Source organism: Rhagoletis zephyria, unplaced genomic scaffold (assembly GCF_001687245.7).
Source record: "Rhagoletis zephyria isolate East Lansing unplaced genomic scaffold, Rhagoletis_zephyria_1.1 Rzeph_scaffold_04844, whole genome shotgun sequence".
NCBI lineage: Eukaryota > Metazoa > Arthropoda > Insecta > Diptera > Tephritidae > Rhagoletis > Rhagoletis zephyria.
This window is the reverse complement of record NW_016161927.1, coordinates 1-23,721: the sequence shown is the minus strand read 5'-3', so window position 1 is coordinate 23,721 and position 23,721 is coordinate 1.

Genomic DNA, 23,721 nt, shown 5'->3' with positions numbered 1-23,721 from the left:
ATAGTTCATACCACACCAAAAAGGATAAAAATAAAATCTCTTAACTCAGGAAAATTCAACAAATTTCCATACTAATTTGCAACTTTCTATTTAAATTTAAAAAAAAAAATTCTAAGCATGCAATTTTATTGCTTATTCAATTTTAGTACAATAAAGTGCAAGTGTCTGGTTGCTAGAAAGTCGCGTTGATTTTTGATAAATTTTTTTCGGACGGTGATATTATTTTCTTCTATACAAAACAAAAAATTGTCGAACATACTTTGTATGAAAGAAACTGCGTGAAAACAATTGCCAAAAATCAACGCGATTTTTTAGTAAGTTCAAATATGCACATTGTTATACTAAAATTAAATGGGCTATAAAACTGCATACTTAGAATTTTTCTAAAAAATCTGAATAGAAAGTTGCAAATTAGTATGCAAATTTATTGAATTTTCCTGAGTATTGCACGAAGTTTAGAGATTTCAATATTAAGTTTTTTGGTGTAGCATGAACTATATTTTTATAAAAAATTATCGGAAAGAAATTAGAATAAAAAGCTTTGCATATATTGCGAAGAATTCTCTGTGCCAATACTTTTGTTCGTCAGTGTTTACTTACACCCTCTCTGGTCACTATGATTTTTTCCTTTGCTCGTTAGTTCACTGTTATTGCGGCCATAACTACTGCTAAATCACATAGTTTTTTACCCTATCACCCCTTTTTGTGTTTTTGTTTTTTTTTTTGCGAGTAAGGGGGCTTTTTTGCGCTGGTTTATTTTTCCTTTTTATTTCATTTATTTTTAGTTTTTTTTCTATCTTTTTATCAGCAAAATCCTCAACAAGCAGCAAGTTTTTCTATGAAACATCGTCCAACCGAGTGTTATTTGCTGCTCTTGGCTTGTTTGCTGTTGTTGACTACCAGCCGCTTGCCATCCCCCCTTCCATCGTCCACTGGCGTTTGCTGCTCGGCCTGCAGTGCTAAATGTCCTGTGGATGCGGCGGGTGCTCTTTTAAATAAATCATAACTTTATGTGCACATTTTTTTTTTTTTTCGCCGCACTTCACTGCTTCACACTGCTTATTGTGTATGTCACGTAGTACATAGTTGTTTCGAGCAGGCGAACAGCAAAAACACAACAACACAAAAAACCATTTTAAATTGAAAAACATTTTCGTCCGCAACACTGCAAACAAATGAGTATGAAGAGTGAGTTATATAATTGTGTAAAAAAAAATTTATACATATATTTATTCAAAACTTGACAGCACTGATTTATGTGGCCACACAGCTCTGGCTGCAGATAATGGTCAACCAGAGGCAGCAGCAGAAATGAAGTGTCGAGTTAAAGCTCGTGATAACTTGGAATTATTAGCATTGCTGTGGCAGTTCATTTGCGCGCAAACATACATACATATATTTTCAGCTTATGTCTGTCAAGATACCTACAATCATATATTTATTTGTCCCGTGTACGTCCTGCAAAGATTTTAAATTTTGTCAGTAACTCACTCAGTGGCCATAGCACTTCCAGCACCTGACACCCTGACAATCTAATACAAGTATCTTCTGCTTTCTCTTTCTTGATTATATCTAACTAGGAAAAAAAAAATTTTGAGTAATAAAGATAAGTGCTGAAGGCGCTGCTGGCATCTCAAAGTACACAAACAAATTTTAAGTAATTTAAGATAAGCAAAATTTGGGTAAGCATACGAAGGTGGCGTTAAGTGAGAGGGCCCTGAATATCGAACAACCAAAAAGTAAACGTTGGCTTGAAAAACTAAAAGTAGTACAGTTACAAACACAATTGTTCACAAGATGAATTTTTTTTTTTTAAATATTAACCCAATAACAGGTTGGTGTAAACATCCACATTGTTTTTCGAGTTTAACTTTTTTTTTGTTATTTTTCTTAAAAAAAATTAACACCATGAATGAGCTTTAACCAAAATCATATATGTAAATGGAAGTTTAAAACTTCATACAAAATTTAGAAAAATTTAACAAAATTTTCATCAAAATTTCGAACTTTTTAATCTAAGTTTTTAGAATGATTTAATTTAAGGTTCACAGTTTCATAGCCCATAAATAGGCTGAAACCTTGCTTTTCTTTTAATATTTTTTTTTTTTGCTGACGGATTTTCGCATTTTTTCATTTAAACATGAATTCCTTATGAAATAACCTGCGCAACACAATTCGCCAAACAAATTTCAAAAAATCAACGTTAGTTTTTATAAATTGCAATATAACAAAATAAAATTGGATAAAATGATTAAAAATCTACGCGATTCTTTGGCCGCATGCAACTTTCACTTTGTATACAAAAATCGTATGGGCTGTTAAACTGCATACCCAAAATATATATAAATATTCAGATTAAATGGTCGGATCTTTGATAACTTTTTTTGAAATTTTTCTTAATTTTATATGCATAGTTTAAAATTCATTTTACATGGTTTTAGTTAACGAAAGAATAATATTTTTTTTTTTTTCAAATGAGAAAAAAAAATTTGTACTTGAAAAACATTAATGCTCGATTGCACCAATCAATTTAAAATTCAACAGCCTGTTGCCATTTAAAATTACACAATTTTGTTCGGAAAATTTGTCATTTAAAATTTTAGCAGTCTGATAAATTTGAAAATTGATTGGTGCAACTGGGGATAAGAATATTAAAAAAAAAAAACACCAACATGTGAACACTTGTACGAGCCACTGTATATGTACGTGCTGGTTGGTATGTATATTTCTAGCTCGCACTCTATGTACACACATCTTTTATCCAATTTCCAACTATTTTAAATTTAATCACAAACATATTTTTCATTTCATTCACAGCTTTTTCACTTAATTGAAGCCCTCTAACGCCTAAAGTTTAAGTTAGAATTTGATAATAGAATAACATAATTTTTGGTAATTGTCCAAAAATTTAATTTAATTTGTCAAGCATAAAATGAGAAAGTATTTAATGTAAATTATATTTACATCTGACCAAACATGCATACATACATACATATTTATGTGCATACGTTTTCGAAGTGTTTAATTTAATTTCTACCTTGCCGCTAAATACATTTACAGTGGCGATCAATGCAGTTGGGACAGACTTGTGGTATATAATAAAAGAGTTATAGAGAGAGGGGGCGCGAGACACCGGACTATGTACCTCTGTATGGAATACAAATGCATTAGCGTGCTTCGCTGCGCCTTATCTTACCAATTTAATTGAATTAAAATTGTCTAACAGGTGGCAACGCTCCTCGAACATATTTTTGACATATTGCAATATTTAATTAAATAAATAAAATTAAGTACAATTTTTCAGATAGGTGGCAACCTTCCACAAAAATATTTTCGACAAAAAGCCTTTTTAGTTTTTTATATCTTTAAAGGTCTTTGCAGGACTTCGGCAGCACTTGGAATTGACCCGATACACTCCAGTTTGTCGATAAATTTCAATGATTTGATACATATCGATAATTCGATGAATTTCAAAAACACCCAAATCCGATAACTCAGCAAAATTCGATAACTCAGTGATTTCAATAACTGTGAAATTTGAGGGCTCAATGAATTTCGATAACTCCATATTTTTCGAAAGCTATCGAAAAATTTCGATAACTCGTTCACTCTGTTAACACGACAAAATTCGATAACTCGATAAACTTATTTAACCTTCAAATTTCGATAAATCTATATATTTTGAAAATTCCATAAACTTCGATTCGATAATAATTATCGATAACTCTGTTAATTGAAAGAACTCAATGCATTGCGGAAACTCCACAAAATTTCTTTACGTTTATAAATAATGATAATTAAATAATATCGATATTTATTGAAAATTTTCGATAATCCCATAAATTTTTATAGCTCGATAACTATGCGTAAATTTCGACAACTAAGTTTCTGATCATTGATCAATTTAAATAATTCGATACGTTGCGATAACTCAATAAGCATGGAAAACTCGATAAATTTCGATAACTATAAACATCGATGATTCGATTAATTTCGGTAGCTTTTACGACTGAATTTATGTCGATTCCTATTTATGTTAGCGTTTTAATATATAGATATAGGTTTTGTTTACATTTTGAACTATATCAAAAAAAATTGTATTTTTTTAATTAATTTAAAAAATTTTAACTTATTTTTCTTTAAATGGTGGTAATATTTGCGTCACCACCCTGTAAGCATTTGCACATTCAAAGTCCAACACTGTAGATGCAAAGTTATATTTAAATTTTAATTGAAATTGCGTAAACGCATAACAATATTTAAAACAACGCCTAAAGGTAGACTAATTGTGTGTGTGTGTGTGTGTGTGTATGTATATTGAGAACGACATTTATGTAACGGTAATGATTGATATCAATAAATTTATTATTTATTGTGATTTTAAATTACTCTACTGCTGTCACACAAAATCTAAGGTAATTTAAATTTACTTAAAAACCGCCAGACCTACCTTAAAGTATGCAATAAAATATAGGATTTAAAGTCGATTACTTTTTTCTTTTCTGCTACTTGTCACCTACTTTCCTTGCCGCACTCTAGCTGTGCCAACTAGTGTGAAAGTCACTTCACACCAAAGTGCATGGCCACAGATATTAAATTAAGAAAAGCAAACAAACATCAACAATCCGCCTAAGGCGGCAAGGCAAGCAAAGAAAAGCAGAGCTGCCGGTAAGCTGATTTCCAAGAAATACAGAAAGGAGCACAGTGCTGCCATAAACATACACACATACATACATACATACATACATGCATACATACATGAAGAAAGGTGTTCGTCGTCTTATTTTACCCGTATTTGCATTTTTGCGAAACAAAATGTTTTCTCTTTTACATATGCTAACACACAAACATATGTACATATAAGCTTCTTCTGAGCGCATAGGTGTATTTAACCAGATTTGTGTGGCATATTTTTGTGGGCCGAATGCGCCTTGTAATAAAGTTAAATAGAATGCGAAGAAATCGCATGAATTTGATGAAAAAAAGTAAAAGAACTCTGTATTCACTGAAAAGTAAGGGCGGGGCAAAGTAATAAAAAGCTCTTAATGCTTTTTATGTTATACTGTGTTCACAAGCTGGCAGTAATGAATATATGTAAGTACTCAGAACTAATTTACCCAGTAGGAAAAAAAATAACATAACATAGTCAGGCCAATTCTTAATACTCCCGGGGAGTTTGTTCTTCGGAAATTTGTTTCTCCCGAGAAAGAAATCCTCCAATAATTACCTCCCAGGAAGTAGCATTTTCCCCGAAAACTTTGCAGGAGGAAATTCGAACTTCGAAAAAGCTGCTTGACACTCTTTTGAGAGCTTAACTCCGCCATTTAATATACTATATAATTCCATTTGTAGCTGGGATCTTTCAGCCATGCACTTATTTACAAATGTGTGTATGTATGTATGTCACTGGGTAACTACAATCGCATAGCAGGCATTCTACTTGAGCGCTGTATACCTTAAGGCGAAGTAGCACGTGTGCCGTTGTGCAAAGTGAGAATTCGAGCGAACAAAAACCGAAATTGAAAATGAAAGTACATCGCTTCGCTTTTCTTTGTTATTAATTTATGAAAATTTAATTTCACATAATATCTTAAAGCAGCAGCTTTTAGAACTGTAGTCTACTCTTAGGCGGAGGGTGCTTTTAAAATATTAAGGCAAAAGTAGAGATGTGTATGCCGCGTCATTAATTTAAGCGAATTATTGCTAACAAATTTTCGACATGGACAAAAATTTTGAAAAAAAAAACCAATTGAAACAAAATGTAGGCAACAAGAGTATAATACTTAAAAAAGCTTGTTGGTATGTTAAGGGAATTCCATTAAGGCGATTACTCTACCACATTTTGTAAATTTATGACTGCTTGCTTAGAGTTACAGCAGACGCGCTAGCGCCTGCAAGTAGCTTAGTTGTGCGAGGAGTCATTAATAGAATTAAATTATTTTTTTAAGCTAAGTGCTTTTATGGAAATTATAGCTTAATCAAATTGTAATGAGCCAGGGTTGCGGGTGCAGAAGTGCACGCATGTGGGCAANGCGAATTATTGCTAACAAATTTTCGACATGGAGAAAAATTTAAAAAAAAAAAAAACAATTGAAACAAAATGTAGGCAACAAGAGTATAATAAAAGCTTGTTGGTATGTTAAGGGAATTCCATTAAGGCGATTACTCTACCACATTTTGCAAATTTATGACTGCTTGCTTAGAGTTACAGCAGACGCGCTAGCGCCTGCAAGTAGCTTAGTTGTGCGAGGAGTCATTAATAGAATTAAATTATTTTTTTAAGCTAAGTGCTTTTATGGAAATTATAGCTTAATCAAATTGTAATGAGCCAGGGTTGCGGGTGCAGAAGTGCACGCATGTGGGCAAGGCTTTTGATCGCCATTCATCAGAGAGTGGCCAAAAGCAATGCATTTGCGTCTGCTGCGCCCGAATTCCGGTGTTTACGCTAGGCATCCTTTGGGTACCAAGCGGAAACCAATTCGACAACGAGCAAATTTTGCAATTTTTTTATTAACTTTCTATTATATTTTTTCAATTTTAATTGTTCTTTTAGTTTATTTATATTTTAAAAAATTTTTGAATTTAATTTCATTAATTATTTTAACTTTTATTCTTATTTAAGTCTCTATTTAATATATTTTTTAATAAATTGTTTTATTTTTAACATTTTTATTTATTTTTATTTGTTTTCAATACTTTTGTTATCTTTTATTTTAGTGTTTTGTTTTCTTTGCTTTTATTTTCTTTTCTCATATCCTATGAATTAGATATTGTATTTATCGCTACTTATTAGTGAAGAAGATATGTCAAAATCTCAAATTTCGAAATTTGCNCCAGGGTTGCGGGTGCAGAAGTGCACGCATGTGGGCAAGGCTTTTGATCGCCATTCATCAGAGAGTGGCCAAAAGCGATTCATTTGCGTCTGCTGCAAGCAGCCCCCGACTTCCGGTGTTTACACCAGGCATTCTCCGGGTACCAAGCGGAAACCAATTCGACAACTAGCAAATTTTGCAATTTTTTTATTAACTTTCTATTATATTTTTTCAATTTTAATTGTTCTTTTAGTTTATTTATATTTTATTAAATTTAATTAATTATTTTACCTTTTACTCTTATTTAAGTCTTTATTTAATTTTTTTTTAATAAACTGTTTTATTTTTAACATCTTTATTTATTTTAATTTGTTTTCAATACTTTTATTATTTTTTATTTTATTTTTCGTTTTCTTTTATCTGTTTTCCTATCTTTTAATTATGTACTTATTTATTTTCTATTCTTTTGTATTTTGTTTTTCCAACGCACAGTGATTCGAATAAAACAAGCTAAGTGGACAAACGTCGACATTGAGTTTTTGTATTATAAATATTGAAAATGACAACCAATATTCTCATTCCTATGAATTAGATATTGTATTTATCACTACTTATTAGTGAAGAAGATATGTCAAAATCTCAAATTTCGAAATTTGCTTGCAACTATTTGCATTTATTAGTGTGAAAGTAGTATTTCCCCACCTGTCCGCAGTCTAAAATTTATATATGTCATAGCTGTCGCCCTATAGGTTTCTATCTACACACGTCTGTAAAACTATTTTTTCTAATTTTTTTCCAAATCATTCCTACTTGATATCGAAACAAATTTTGGAAAGAATGGCCTACAAATTAAAAAAAAAATTACAAAAATTGGATGCTGTATAAAGTTTTNCCAGTCTAAAATTTATATATGTCATAACTGTCGCCCTATAGGTTTCTATCTACACACGTCTGTAGAACTATTTTTTCAAATTTTTTTCTAAATCATTCCTACTTGATATCGAAAAAAATTTTGGAAAGAATGGCCTACAAATTACAAAAAAAAAATATTAAAAAATAGGATGCTGTATAAAGCTTTGACCTTAAAATACATAAATGTGCAACCTTCGACATCTGCGATATTTATCCAATCTCTCTAAAGTTATATTTCTAAAATTTTGTACGTGACTCTTTTTTAATATTACTATTTCTGAAAATCACCGAAATCGGTTTACTATAGCATATAGCCCCCATGCACAGATTTTGTTGATTTTCAGAAATAGTTAAAATAATATTAAAAAACAGTCACGTGCAAAATTTTAATAAAATATTAATGAAACTGAGAGATTTATTTAAGCAAAGTTTTGAGTACCGTTATCTCGAAAACTGGAGCCATCATCAACTAACAGAACCTGTGCCCAAATTTTCAACTTTTTAAATTGTTTTTGATATTTTAAAAATAATTTTTTAACAGCTGGCAACACTTTTATTTGATATATTATATTTCCTCAATNTACGATTTTTCTGAGATCACAAAAAAGTTAAAATTTAAGCAAAGTTTGAAGTACCGTTATCTCGAAAACTAATCGGAATAAATCAAGAAGATTGTTGAGATGGATTTTTTTATTTAGTTTTATGTATAAAGTCTTAAATTGTTTTTGATATTTAAAAAAAATTTTTTTAACAGCTGGCAACACTTTTATTTGATATATTATATTTCCTCAATCATCTTTCATTTGATTTTTATTTCATATTTATTTTTTACGTGGGTGGCAACTTTTTTACTTTGAGTCCAATAGGGGCTAAACTTTACAGGAACCATCTCCGGATGATAAGCTTATCCATCACACTAATTCACATATGTATTTATATTCTGTTATGCTTAACACTGTTTAATTTAACTAATTTATGTAGCCATTTACAAACTCCCAATTAGCAAAATTATTATCTCGACAAATACTCAGCCTACCATATTCACCTACATACATAGAAACATATATTTATATGTATTCGTATAACACTCAATGTGCAGTAATCTCAAATATTATATAACAGGTTTATTNAAACCATCTCCGGACGATAAGCTTATCCATCACGCTAATTCACATATGTATTTATATTCTGTTATGCTTAACACTGTTTAATTTAACTAATTTATGTAGCCATTTACAAACTCCCAATTAGCATAATTACGAGATACAAACACTCAGACTACCATATTCACCTACATACATACAAACATATTTAATTGTATTTGTATAACACTCAATGTGCAGTAATCTCAAATATTATATAACAGGTTTATTTAAGATTTTCGCACCACGTACCAGGGCTGCCGCTGTCACTTCAATTGAAGTTTTTCACTTCACTTTGGATGCTCGTCACTTCGTATTATTATTATTATTATTAATCTGATTAGATTAAAGATTAATTTTATAGCGATAAAAATATTATCGATTAACCAATCAGCTGATAAATAACCTAATCGAAAAACCCCACACCTCTAATTATGCTTGAAAGTCGTCACTTCGACAATCACCTCACTTTTCCACCCAAGTCACTTCGAAACACTTCACTTTTAGTGTGTTTTCACTTCGCTCGAAAATTAGCAAACGGCAGCACTGTTTGCCATAAACTGATGGGCTTTCAAGGCGCTTAAGTTCAAGTGCACCTAGGCGTATGTGGAACAACACTTGTCCGTATGAGTGCTTGTGTGCATATACACACACACACATGTAAATTTTTGTATGAGTGTGTGTGTGTATATTTTATTGTACATAATTCCCTTTACAAATGCTAGCGATGTTTGTGGTCGTATTGAATGGATAAACAGGGCGTATGTAATTATTAAGTTTCCTTGTACTATTTCGACACTGAGACTCAGGCAGGTGTGAGCCCCATTTTAGAAGATGATTTATATGAATCATGATTTTGTGGTGGCCGTCTTAGCCGAGGCATTAGAGATCTAAACTCTGTTAAATTTGTATTTAGTTCGTTGCCAGACAAACTTTAAGATCAATTGCCCCTCTGCTGGGGATTGCAAACCCCAAATATTTATTTTTTTTTTACTGTATTTTGAAACGAATTTCGTAAATTATTTGTCAAGTTTGATTAAGAAACATTACGGTAATTTTTAGAAAGAAAACCCGGCATTTATAAAGATATCGACAAACACACCACCGAAACTGGACCACTGGTGTATTCGCATACCTTCCCAAGTATTTATTCTTGCACCTTTTTTCTCAAGTGTTGCATGCTACTTACATGCATAATACATATTTACATATAAAGCGTATGCATCTCCGTAAATGTAGGCCATAGCTTTCGGTCTTACAATTTCCTAAAAAACCTTTTGCAATCAGACACTCAAATAAATATGTGCATGTAAAATGTAGATTTATGAATGCATATACAAATACATAGACAGGTGTGTGTGTGCAATATAATTAAGTAAGTGGCCATTTTGGTTGCTTTCGCCGAACTGGCCGGCTAAAATTACCATAAATGCAGTGCAGGCCAGCATGATTGTGCCGCAATGTACTTATTATAAACAGAGAAGAGCAACAACCCAAATGTATACGTTCATACATTATTTGCATTCACCACTTTCAGATATATTTACTATTTGAATAACCTCAAATTTGAGATGCTTTCCATGTAGTAGTAAGCACTGCCAAAACATCCTTGAACATTGAGCACATTGAGTGCCTGCACTACAGTTGAGGTTGCGAAATTAATTTTACTAAGATATATTACATATTCATAATTAAATTGAAATTTGGTCGAGTTGCAGTCATATTTCATTTCAATATGGAAGGCATACATTGAGGCGTGTGAACTTATTTACATAATGGTTGCGGATAAAAGTTACAGTAATTGGCTGCTGTTTAAAATAATAATAATGAGTACTTTTTTCCTATAATAACAACATTAATTAAATGTGCCTGCCGGGTGGTCGAAGCTTCGCATAAAAAATTTACATACATATATTCTCTCTTTAGCTGAACAAAACACAAGGCAGGTAGTATAATAAATTGATTTCCACTTCTGGAACTTTTAAGGCATTTCCATTGAATACCTCAATTCTTCTTCAAAAGTTGCACCATTACCCAATACTTTAATTTTTAAATTTCAATTTTTTTTTTTATAATCCATAACCATTAATTTGAAATTTTAATTTTTTATTTTCATTCATTTATTTGTTATTCAATGCATCTTCTGCCATAAAATCCGATTTTATACCTCACTGTGTGTTTGGAAGTCTGTCTGCACATCTTTGCTATTGCGATTGCTAGATTGCCAAATGCATATGATTAATGTGCGTTTTATGTCACTGTTGCATTGCTCTACCACTATGCACTCTGCCGGCTTTTAGAAGAATTATGCAAACATCATACATCACTTTTTTAAGCCTTTTATCACTTACTGCACTGCACTGCATTTCGGTTTTATTTTATGGATATTTTTTGCTGACCTTGTTGTCACTTGCAATTTAACTGGAGTTATTTTTAGTACTTAAATTGCCATACATTTTCTATTGAATTATTAAATAGCAGAAATATTAAAGACGCCGATGTCCAAGTAAGGAACCTGTGGCATTTAAGCGCCAGAGTAGCGAACCCGGTGGCCCATTCATAAAAATTGTGCATTGGGGGAGTCTTTTGCCGCAGGCCTTATTTTCAAAGGCTTAGTCTGTCTGTGTAATTACAACGATTGCGGGATGACAGAGTTTTGCTCAAAGAACGAATAAAATACAGGGTGAATATAGTAGCGGCTTAGTAAGTTAACCTGCATATTTTTAGACAGACAGAAAATTTTTCTCCCATTCAAAACCAGTTAGCACTCCCAAAATATCTCTGAACATTGAGCATTCCTTCCATGAAAGTAATATACATATATGCATTCCGAATATGAACCATATCGGGGACCATAAATATGGGTTTTTTTTAAACATCTCTACACCTGCGCCATCTAGTGGATCGGGTTGCGCGCTAAGTTTAAAGTTTGAAGCCCCTAGCTCATCGCGAAGTTGGTTAGCATTAATAGCAAAATTCTAGGCGGTATATGTATGTAAGTAAAGTTAATAAAAGCTTGTAGAAAAGTGACATTTTTATTCACTGGGATTAACATAAAACTATAAAAAAAGAGATAAACCATTTTTTTTTTTTTTAAGAAAGTCTTACAAAATATGTTGATTTTGGTTTAGAAATTCGCAGTGCTTAGTTAAACCATCGAAAGTTATACCGTCATATCGCTTTATTGCAAGCCACGTTTAAAATTTTCAAAAAAAAATACACTCACTTGTTTTTATTTTCTCACTTTCATATTTCCATTTCTTGACTTTTTCCAAGAAGAGTTCACAAAACAAGCTTTTAATTTATTAGCAACAATAATAGTTTACATACGAATAGTTAAATAAAAGCTTGTAGAAAAGTGACATTTTTATTCACTGGGATTAACATAAAACTATAAAAAAAGAGATAAACCATTTTTTTTTTTTTTTAAGAAAGTCTTACAAAATATGTTGATTTTGGTTTAGAAATTCGCAGTGCTTAGTTAAACCATCGAAAGTTATACCGTCATATCGCTTTATTGCAAGCCACGTTTAAAATTTTCAAAAAAAAATACACTCACTTGTTTTTATTTTCTCACTTTCATATTTCCATTTCTTGACTTTTTCCAAGAAGAGTTCACAAAACAAGCTTTTAATTTATTAGCAACAATAATAGTTTACATACGAATAGTTAAATAAAAGCTTGTAGAAAAGTGACATTTTTATTCACTGGGATTAACATAAAACTATAAAAAAAGAGATAAACCATTTTTTTTTTTTTTTAAGAAAGTCTTACAAAATATGTTGATTTTGGTTTAGAAATTCGCAGTGCTTAGTTAAACCATCGAAAGTTATACCGTCATATCGCTTTATTGCAAGCCACGTTTAAAATTTTCAAAAAAAAATACACTCACTTGTTTTTATTTTCTCACTTTCATATTTCCATTTCTTGACTTTTTCCAAGAAGAGTTCACAAAACAAGCTTTTAATTTATTAGCAACAATAATAGTTTACATACGAATAGTTTTATAACTTTGTTAGTTCAACAAATTGCAGAGAATTTTTCACGGCACACACACATTTAACTATAAAATTTCACTCCAGCGGCTAACTCTTTTTCTTGAAGTGTTTATATAAATGCAAACAAACACGCACACTCACACACACACACACACACACACACACACATTTGAAAAAATAATCCTTTATTATCCAAAAACTATCTTTGCTTGCAAGAAGAACTTCAGTGCACAGGGAAACTCTAAACGTGTCTGCAAAAACTTTTGCTTTCGGCGCTGCGTGTCGACACTCGGTTTTCAAACATTTAATTTGCTGCAGCTACAAGCTCAACTTGGACTTGGCTATGGACACATTGGGCATGGACATGGATATGGACTTTTACTTTTAGTTGCTGACACTGCAAGCATTTTTGGAAAAGTTTCACTTCGACATTTACTTTTACTTTGCTATGTCTAACACTTTAATGTTTGAATGCGGAAAGTTTACTTTTTAACTCGTCTGATACTTGTGTGTAACATAAGTTTTTAAATGATACTATATATAAAAAAGGGACAAGCATGAAACTACAAAGAAATTGAAACTGTTTGGACAAGAGCTACATACGTATGTATGTTTGTATGCAATTGTATGTATGTAGAAAGAAAAATATTATTTTAGTTTCAATTTATACAGGCTTCTAGTATTCTATGTAAATAAACTGTTCTCAGTTTTAAGAGAATTAATTAAGAATTTTGGGAAGTCTGCTCAAAAATTTGAGGTTTCGTGCATAAGCACTGAACCTACATACATACATACATATTTCCTTCTGTGGATTTGATCTTCAAAATATTCATACAATTTGCATTTAAATGCAATGCATAGGATTTTATTAATTTTTTTTTGTGCAATTTGTTATTGGCAAAAAAATTCTTCCAATTTCATAATCCACCGCAACTCACAATTATTTATTCACAATTTTTATTGAGTAACATTCAATTACTTATTCGTATAAACATCGCTTTGGTTTGGCTTTTCAAATGTTTCCGAACTCGTGGCTCATTCGTATTAGTCAAATTTGAGAGCCAAATGCAAGCTCACTTCCAAAATCGGCATTTATTTAAGGGAAAACTGGCAAAATAAATGTTAGTTAAGTGCACACACACACTGCCACAGTTTAACAAGAATTTTAGTTACTCAACTGTAATGTTCGCAAGTCATTAGTGAGGTGCATACATACATATATACACATGTAGAAGTATACATATATGTATCTGTTTGCTTTTAAAGCTAAAGACTTTTGTAATTATACAAATTCAATTTAATCCTTTTTCGATGCAAAATGCGCTTTGTAAATAGTCACTCACACAGTGCAATGCAAATATGCACACACACATACACACACACATAAAAATAAACCCAGTTGAAGTTGAATTCTCGACAAGGCGTCACCGAAATATTAACTAACACGAGTAGACAAAAATGTTCCGTTGTATTTGCGGTATTCTACAAATGATGTGAACTATTTTCAATTAAATTCCTGTGAGATATCCAGCCGGCAATCAAACCGGGCCGGGAATGTACGCACGCACATTCGTATGTATGTAAATTTAAATCAGTTTTCGTCGTTCGAAGAGGCTTGACATTGGTTTGCTTGAATGACATTGAGCATGGCAGAGACTTACACCCATATGTACGGTTAGTATGTTTGTATATTAAATTCCGTCGCTGTGGGTAGGTAAAAGAGAGAAGTATTAAGATTTAAATCCGGCATTTTGCGGTCACTTGGAAGTTTTAATTACTTTTAATGCAAATACTATGCCAAAGCTAATTTTGTGGCTTTAGCGCCCTAAAGTGGGCAACACTTTAAATTTGGCTAGACAGAGTTTGTGAGTGTGGTGGTGATGATTGCCAGGAATTTAAAAAGACGTAATTAAGCTCGAAATTCAAATTAAACGCAGGAAGCTAAAAATTTCCTTGAATTGATTTCTAGAATTTGAAATTCCATTAAATGCGAGGAAAAGGAGTTAAAATTAATGAATCAAAACTTTATTGAAATTAAACTAAATCAAATAAATGAAAACAAATTAATAAAAAAAAAAAAATCTGAAAAAGAGGATGATTGCGTTTAAGCTAGACGAGGCTTTGATGATTAAAGGATACTGCGTAAGAGCATTTTTTGACTTCTTAAAAAAAAATTATATAATTTTGCTAAAATGCATTCCTTATTCTTAAACAGTTGAGCTAAAACTGTGTCCTGCAAAGGGTTAAAAATTAAACTCAAAAAGCGTTACCCTAAATTTTCGAACATAAATTTCTACTGCGAATGGTCAATGCATTATTGATTTGAAATATTGCAAATTATTTAGTAGCTGAAATTTCGAAGTTATATAAATATTTGCTCAAAAGGTGAACACTAAATTAAAGCAAATAAAATTTTACCTTAACGTCTTTTAAAAACTAAAATCACAGTTCGAGTTATCTCAAAAAATCATACAAAAGTATAAATAAAAATATCGACTTATATGTTCATATGTAATTATATCAGGATGCCTCGTAAAAAAAAATTGGTATTAATTCTGAAAGTGGAAAGATGAAACATATTTTTCATAAAACTAGTTTTGGGCGGTCCCACGCCAATTTTTCGCAACCTTTCAAACATCTTATTTACTGCTAAAATATTATTGCAAACGTCGATTTTGAGATTCGACGTAGTGTGCACATTTCTGTAATTTACCGTTATACGGGATATGGGCGCGGTTAGTGTCCGATCTTGAAAATTTTCAACATATTTCTTAGTTTCACTTTAAGCAATGTTCACACCGTACTGAGTTAGAGCAATTCTGGGCGGGGCCCGCTTCAAAAAAAAATAAAATAAAATCCTAGTTGTCTTATTTTATGCCAAAATTCTACTTAACATACTAATTTTCGACAATTTGGAACCAGTATTTATGGAAATGTTGTAGTTTTTGCATTTTTAGAAAATACCTTTATGTGTGAGGTGGGCGTAGTTAGCTTCCGATAACGCGAGGCTCCAATAGGGGAGTGATATTTACTGTGTATTGTGTCTAATGTGATTTATTCCGAATTTTCATATAAACAAAATTGTCGAGCACACTTTGTATTTATGGCAAAAAATGCGTGACACCGTCAGCAAAAAAAATTCTTAAAAATCATCGGTACTCTGTAGCCAATTGAAACTTGCACTTTGAATTGAATGGGCTTCAAAACTGCATACCAAATTTTTCTAAAAATTCTAAATAAAAAGCTTAAAAATTTGGTGAACATTTTTAGAATTTTTATAATTTTTATTCCAACTTTGAAAAGCGGATTTATATTATGTTTGTTGCATAACTACCTAGGCTTTTATAGAAAAATACTAAACATAAAATAAACTAAATAAATATAGCCAAAATTCTTGCAAGTACGGCGAGTCTATCATTTCTGCCGCCAGTGTATATGTGACTCTGCATACAATTACGCCATTTTGTTTGCATTAGTCACCAGTTCTAAAGATGAAACTTCACTTGCTCCCCACTACATAAATCTGTTAATACGAGTAGCTACCTGGGGCACAATTTCTGCTCAAAACTACTAATTGCAAAGTGGTAGCCACTTGCAGGAAAAGCGAAAAAAATAGCCTCTTAATAAACCGCTGTCACTGAAAATGCCACTACTAATTAATAAGTAAAAAAACGCTTCAAAATGCACACATCAAGGCAGGGCAGCTGATATTGTGAAAGTTTGCCATTACACCACCTTGCTAGCAAAAAAAAAAAAAAAAGAAAATGTAGTCGCCTTCGGGCATCGGTTAGTAGCTGCAAATGTGCGACATGTCAAACTTTTTGCTTTATTATTTGCCCGACTGTATCGCAATGATTTCTTCACTTATGTAAGCTAGTTAACCAGCTTGTTACCGCCTTTTTTTTTTGGTTTTGTGCCCTGCAAAACTATTGGCTGCATACAACACAAATTTTACCCTATTCCTGCAAAAACTTTCACATGTTGGGGTAACCCATTGCAAGTGGCTCTTTTGCACCTCGCCCAAGTACTACGCAGCGTACGCAGAGTAACGAGTGGAGATATTGTGCAGTGCATACAGGGCGTATGAGTGCTCTGTGGATATGTTGAGAACGTAAAGTGACATGCAGAATATGACAAATGCCACCCAGCGTGGCTGTACACTTTTGAGTGCGACTCGGGCAACTTGACTGGCAGTTTTTTTATTTTTACAACTTCTGCTTGTTGCATGGCAGTGCACAGCACCTTCCTGTTCTGTTCCCCCGTTGACATTCATGTGTCAGATTCCGCTCCTTGGCAGGCACACATCCGTTCCTGGCGCCGTTGCATGCGTTGTCCACACTTTTCGCACATCGATCCTCTGCCATGCCGCCCGTCCGCTTAGTAGTGCTCGTAGTTAATTAGTGTTGCCAGTGCAAACTTTTTAATGTATGTAACTACCAACGCTCGTTGCATATCCGCCCAATTTCGAGCAAACGCACTTTTGCCGCCAACAGGTAGCTTACAATGCTTATACGGCGTTTTTTTTTTTTTGTAATTGTTGTCGCCATTAGTTACTTTAACTATTTTTGTTGTTATTGTAGTGACTCGTAAGCCAGCAACTTTTGCAAAATATTCACTCGGTTGCCCTCTTTTTTATGTGAAAAGTTCATTTGAAACTGGTGGGTAGGTGAGTGAGGGAAGGGTTAAGCGGATGGCATTTCTGTGCTGATTTATTCACTTGTTTTTTTTTTTGAACTTTTGTTTACTTAGTGCGAGAATTTTACTTCGTTTTTTTTTTTTGTCCAAAAGTTCATGTTTGCAGAACATTTGTAGTGTATTTTAATTGACGTTTTATTTGCAGAGCGTAGCATCTGAGTAGGAAGGCACAAAGAGCGAAAGCAAAAACAAAAATGTTACTCAGAGTTTTGCAACTATTTTCGCAACTAATAGTTGATATGATGTTGACTTTTAGCAACGAGTTGCGCACACATTAAAAGCTTCTTAGTGTGCTGAAACTCTTGTCGTTACCGTTCGCTACCACGACGCTACATAGGAAAGCTAACACAAGCGACGCTTAGCGCGATTCTTAACTTATTTGCTCACTTATTTATTATTAAGTAGCAAAAATGGAGTTTCCACAAAAAATAAGCTTTATTTCTCGTTGCAATTACTTGCGACTTAAATGCTTGAGATATGTAGAAATTTTTTTGGTATGGAGTGCTCTCCAGCTTTAGCTCACTTTGCGCACCGCTAAACATTTCTAAGAAACAAAACTGAAAGATTTGCCCTCTTCACCTCTATATTCAATAGGTTGTTTCTAGCGATTTTTCTTAACTGCGCTAATCACTGTAACTTACGCACTTCAGTAACAGCATGCAGAGTACGCTAATTCTATTCACGTGAACTGAGAAAGTTTACCATAAAGCGATTAACAACTAACATCTAATTAATTTCTAACCACTTTGTTACAAAGTAAAAATAACTGAATAGTATTGCAAAGCTATCAAATGCTTAATGGAGTGCACAGCAATTGCTTACGCTCAACTTGATTTGCTAAGTATCTTGTAAGAGTTTAGCTTAGTTTAATTAAGTGGAATTATAAACAGGTCGATTGGGGTGGAATAGAGTAAATCCTCTGCAAAAGGTGTTTCTGTACGAATGATCACTGAAGTGTAATACCGAAATCGATAACAGCAATAGCGATAACGATTATGGTAAAAAACTCTAAAATGCTTCCGATTATAATTCGATAAAAAAAAATTTTTAGATCCATATACGTATGTATACAAATATCTCAATATCGATCATTTTATAGCGATAACGATAACAATAACAATTGAATTATCGATAACCATACTGATAACGCTAAAGATAACAATAATAAGAATGATAAAGGTAACGACGGCAATATCGACAACGATAAAGATAAAAAAAAAATCGATAACTATCACAATATTGATAACGATAACAACACCGATAACCATACAAAAGACAACAATAGATGTACCAAAAAATGTCTTCAAAATTATGCCTGCGCAAAGGGTTCATTACTAGCAACACTGATATATATAGGGGATAACAATAAAAACAAAAAAAAAAATTTAATTGTTGAAGATAAACCTAAACTCATTAGGTGCAGTATTATACTTGCAAGTAGATAGCTACTAAGACATTATTTTTTTGTCCGATTTCAGTAGATCCAAAAGCTATATATAATAACAATAAACCTTGAAATCAAACATTATTAACTATACAAAGGCGGAACCTAGGCTATTATAGTCACTAAGCACCAATGAGTAGATCTCTGCGTAACTGTCTTGGTTCTATTTTCTGCAGTTTATTGAGGTATACTGCAGTTCAGGGGTACAGCAAAGTGCTCTTCTTCTTCGAAAGATAGATCCTTGGGCTCCTGTAAGATCTGATCTTCAGCGAAAGAACTGGTCTTATTTATAGAGATATACAGGGAGATAACAGAACGAGAGATGAGAGAGGTAACGGTTGTGCGACTAAATTCCTTCATTCTAAGGTGCCATAGTACCTATTAGTATGTTCCAAACTTGAACTTTTCATCGACAACTGAAGCACATTATTCTTGATTGTCTTGTCAAACTAGAAGGGGGTTACACGATTTGTATTTGGAAATTGAATTTTTTTATCGAGCTGAAATCATTACCAATAAAAATGTCTAGACAACACCAATCTAATACCGCCAAAATGTTTAAGTCTTTCCAAATGTAAAAATCTTATGATCCCGGTGTAACCCTTCTTCATTTCCTTTGAAAAATAAGTAGATTTTCTTCTTTTCTAGTGCGCACCTTACTTAGGCACCGCAGCGTCTCATATAATTTAAATGCTAATTAAGCAACAAAATAATGCAAAAGTCTACTTTTAAGTGTCATACAAAATGGCAATAATTTCTTGCACATCTTCGCCGATACCACTCACGAACTTTACACACCAACCTCTGAGTTTAATGCGAAGAAATTTTACTATTGCAGAGCGCACACACTCACATGCCAACATAACTAACGCCGAACACCCAAAACATTTGCCACATAAGTACACTTACATAAGTACGCGCAATACAGCAGGACATAAACAAAGAAAAGTGAAAATTGCGCATCAACTCCTGCGCTATTTTGCATTTCGTAGCAACTCTACCTTTAAGTGTCCAATTTTTTATGCGTCGAAACAATATATTTTACTACCAAGGCGAACATAAGTTACAAAAGTCGCATAGTTTACGTCGCACTTACGCCAAAAAGTTATGTGATGCAAGAAAGCAAACAGCAAAGATGCAACAATGTGCATGCAACAACAATACAGGTAGGTGCGTGCGACGACGCGCCAAGCGAGGAAGCAGCGAGAAGGCGGCATGGAGCTGCAGCTTGGCGGGCGATTATACTTATGTATGTATGTAGATTGTACGGAGTTGGAGGAGATGGGGAGCAAGCGGTAGTTGGCGCAAAACATTTTAAGCGGATATTGGAAAATTGGAATTGTGAATGCGCCACAAAAGCAGAAGAAGATATGCATGCGCGTATTCAACCAGCTAAAGGTACTTAAGTATAAATATAAAGCGGCCAGGTACTAAAGTGGCGTTGAAGTGGATATAAATTACGTGTCGATAGAAGTGAGAGCGTGCAATAGTTCTCGTTTGTTGGCTGGGACATGTGTGTGTGTGTGTGTGTGTGTGTGTATGCGCGCATGAATTTTGCTCTTGAATAATGGAATGAGGAAACAAAGTAGCAAATATGTATGAATGTGCTTGGCTGCTTATCCGCTATTGTCGAGCACTTTTTTCAAGCGCGCTGTAGTTAAAAAAAAAAAAACAAAACTCGCTCAAACTGAAGATTGCGCAAAAGTAGCAAAAGTTTAGCAAGTATGTATTTATCAAATGTATGGCAATTGTTGGGAAAAAAAAACTCGAAAAAAGTGTTATCAATGTTGTCGAGAAATGCTAAAAAGTAGCGAATTTGTGGTGCAAACACTTTTGTGTTTATTTATTGCATTGCTTTTTCCATTTGTCAATATTTTATACGACAGGTGAAGCTTTAAAAAAAAAAAAACGTGAATCCCCTTGGCATATTTTTTCCGATTTACGTAAGAATTGTTGGCAAGAAAAAGTGCATTTCAAGTGCTTCTAAGCGTGGATTATTGTAAGCATAATAAGCACTTATAAACATACATTTTAAAGCATGACGCTTAAGAGTATTTAAAATTTGAAAGTATTGACTTAAACCATTTCTTACCTTAATTGCTATTTTTTTGCTGCTGCTTCGAATTTTTGGTCTTTTGAAAGCGCATAACAGTATGTTGTTTCGCCTATACCACAGCTGCGTTATAATTTACTGTGAATCCCTGCAATTCAGCACAATTCAGCTGCATGGAAAATAAATTCAGCTACATTCAGCGCATTCGACAACACTTTAGACGCAGTTACGTTTACGTTTCAACTGCAATTCAGCTGCATGCTAAGCGGTTCAGCGTAGTTTAGCAACAAATCACCTTAACATACACTCCAAAAAGTGCTTTTGATATGCAACTCTAAGCACTTTTGGCTGTTATTACATGAACTGCCGAATATGTTAGTGATATTTTCCTATCAACAGCAATTTACGTACATTAGGCGATGTGCAGTCCAATTTTCCAACAATTCAGCAGCCTCTGTTATTCATTCAGCACCAATTCAGCACGTGCTACTGCAAATAAACGACAGAAAAATAAACATTAAACGATTGTATTGGCAGTTAATTGGTTTTATTAGCACAATAATGTTCTATTGAATTTCTATATGGCATTGTATTGCTATGCTATTGAGTAAAATCGTGTAACAGCATGTAGTCTGCTTTTAGGCGCATCAACAAGCACAGCGTTTGTTTCAAAAGCACATTTATATGCGGTGCGCATTAACCCCATTTCGTCGTGAAAACCGATACACTTTACCGTACAACTGCGCATTGTATTGCATATTTATAGGCACCCACGCGCCTATAGACAAAAATATCTACTTGCCAAGTTCGCTCAATTAAATAGGTATTGCGGCATTAGCAGCACGCCGCTTGTTTAGTGGTTGGGGTCGCGCATTAAGAAGTCCATTACCAGCGTATAGGCTTAAAGCTGGAAATGTGTGTGTGTATGTATTTGTGTGTCCCGCACAAGGTTGTGTGATAATCCGCCTAAAAGTCGGCAACGTTTAATTAATAGCGATTAAGTATAATGTCAATGATGGTTGTCGAGAGCTAGCTTTGCTTCAATGAAATTGTCTAGTCAAGCGCATTTAGTTAGGTAACAGATTTGAGATTGAGATTATTATCTGCAGCTAAGTGGTTAGAGATACACCTTCCGTATTGAAGTTAATGAGCCTGAAAGTTGATCAAGCTGCCTATTTTACATTTGGTGTGAGATTATTTGCGAGTATTTAGGAGAATCAGAGGAATATTTTCGTTAATTTCCTTTTACTTAAACATGCATATATTTGTAGCTAACACCAAGAAGCTCATAATTCTGTATTTTTCTATTTTAACGAGCAATGACATAAGACTTAAGAGAGCACAAACAAAAATTTTAATTGCCCCCAAAAAAACAGATTGGTTAAAAGAAGGCCTAAGCGGCAAGAAATTTTCCAACAAATTTATATTTGGGACACCCAATCACCTTTTAATTGTCAAGCGAAAAAGGTTGCGCGCAGAAAACCAAAAAAAAGTCCCAACAAAGTTCGCTAAAACAAATCTTAAGTTTAGCGGAAGGTGATAGACTGTGTTGTCTTTGTGACAAGCGTGCCGCCAGTCGCCAAAAGCAACAATAACTCACAGCTGAATGGAAACGTTTGAAGCCAGTAGCGCCTGGGTGGGCTACTATCCCAGCAGGCAGCCAGCCCGCCAGCTCGCTAACATTGACACTACCATCAAGATCGACTAAACAACTTAACAGCAAGCAGCTCACACATTATTAGTGTGGGTGTTGTTGTTGGCAAACGGCGTAAGCAACTGGTGAAAGTTGCCCGACATCGAGCAACTAACTGTGCATGGAAATGACATTGCTGCATATTTTGATGAGGAAAGTTTTTTAGACCATCTACGCATGTAGAGCCAACAGCAAGGCGAAGATGTATTTGTAGTAGTTGTTGGTGAAGGATATATGTTGTTGACATGTGCACACCTACGTACATATCTATATGTACATGTGCAGGTTTAGAAGCGTTTATTGCATTTGCCGCTATTGTTGTTTAGAAAGTAAGAAACTTTCTTGGTTGAGTTTTCTTTCAACTTCTGCGTTTCGGTGCAGCACTTTTAACGATTGCTTAACACGAAACGAAGCCAAAGGAGGCGCAAAATGGAAGAGAGATAGGGAGTGGTGTGAAAAATGCTATGAAAAGTAGAACTTTAAGGGAAGATAAGACAAAAAAAAAGAAGTGAAAGCAACAAAAAAGAGCAAAGAGTAAAACAAAAAATGTTGAATTTTAGCGCAAACTAGAGTTTCGAACTTTGTTAAAAAGTGTTGATGCAGCACGAAAATTGTGAGGCTAGCGACACCATTTCCAAGTTTTGAAAACGAATGGCGTTTAGTTAATGCTGATGCTAATAGTACTTATATACATATGTATGTATGTATGTATGTATTTATGTTCATATGAACACAATATCTAAACTTTTGGAACACCACAGAATATGGGTGCGAAGGAGAGGGTAAGAAAAGGCAGACTGAGGTTAACAAACTAAAGATTTTTATAAAACGAACAATCAGGCGGCTAAAAGGAAACAGAATGACAAGAAAAGTTGAATGAGATGAAACGGAAGTTAATTGGAGGGATACTGAAGTAGGGTGAACGAAATGAATTTAAATGAAATCAAAGTAAATGAAACAGACTGAAGTGAA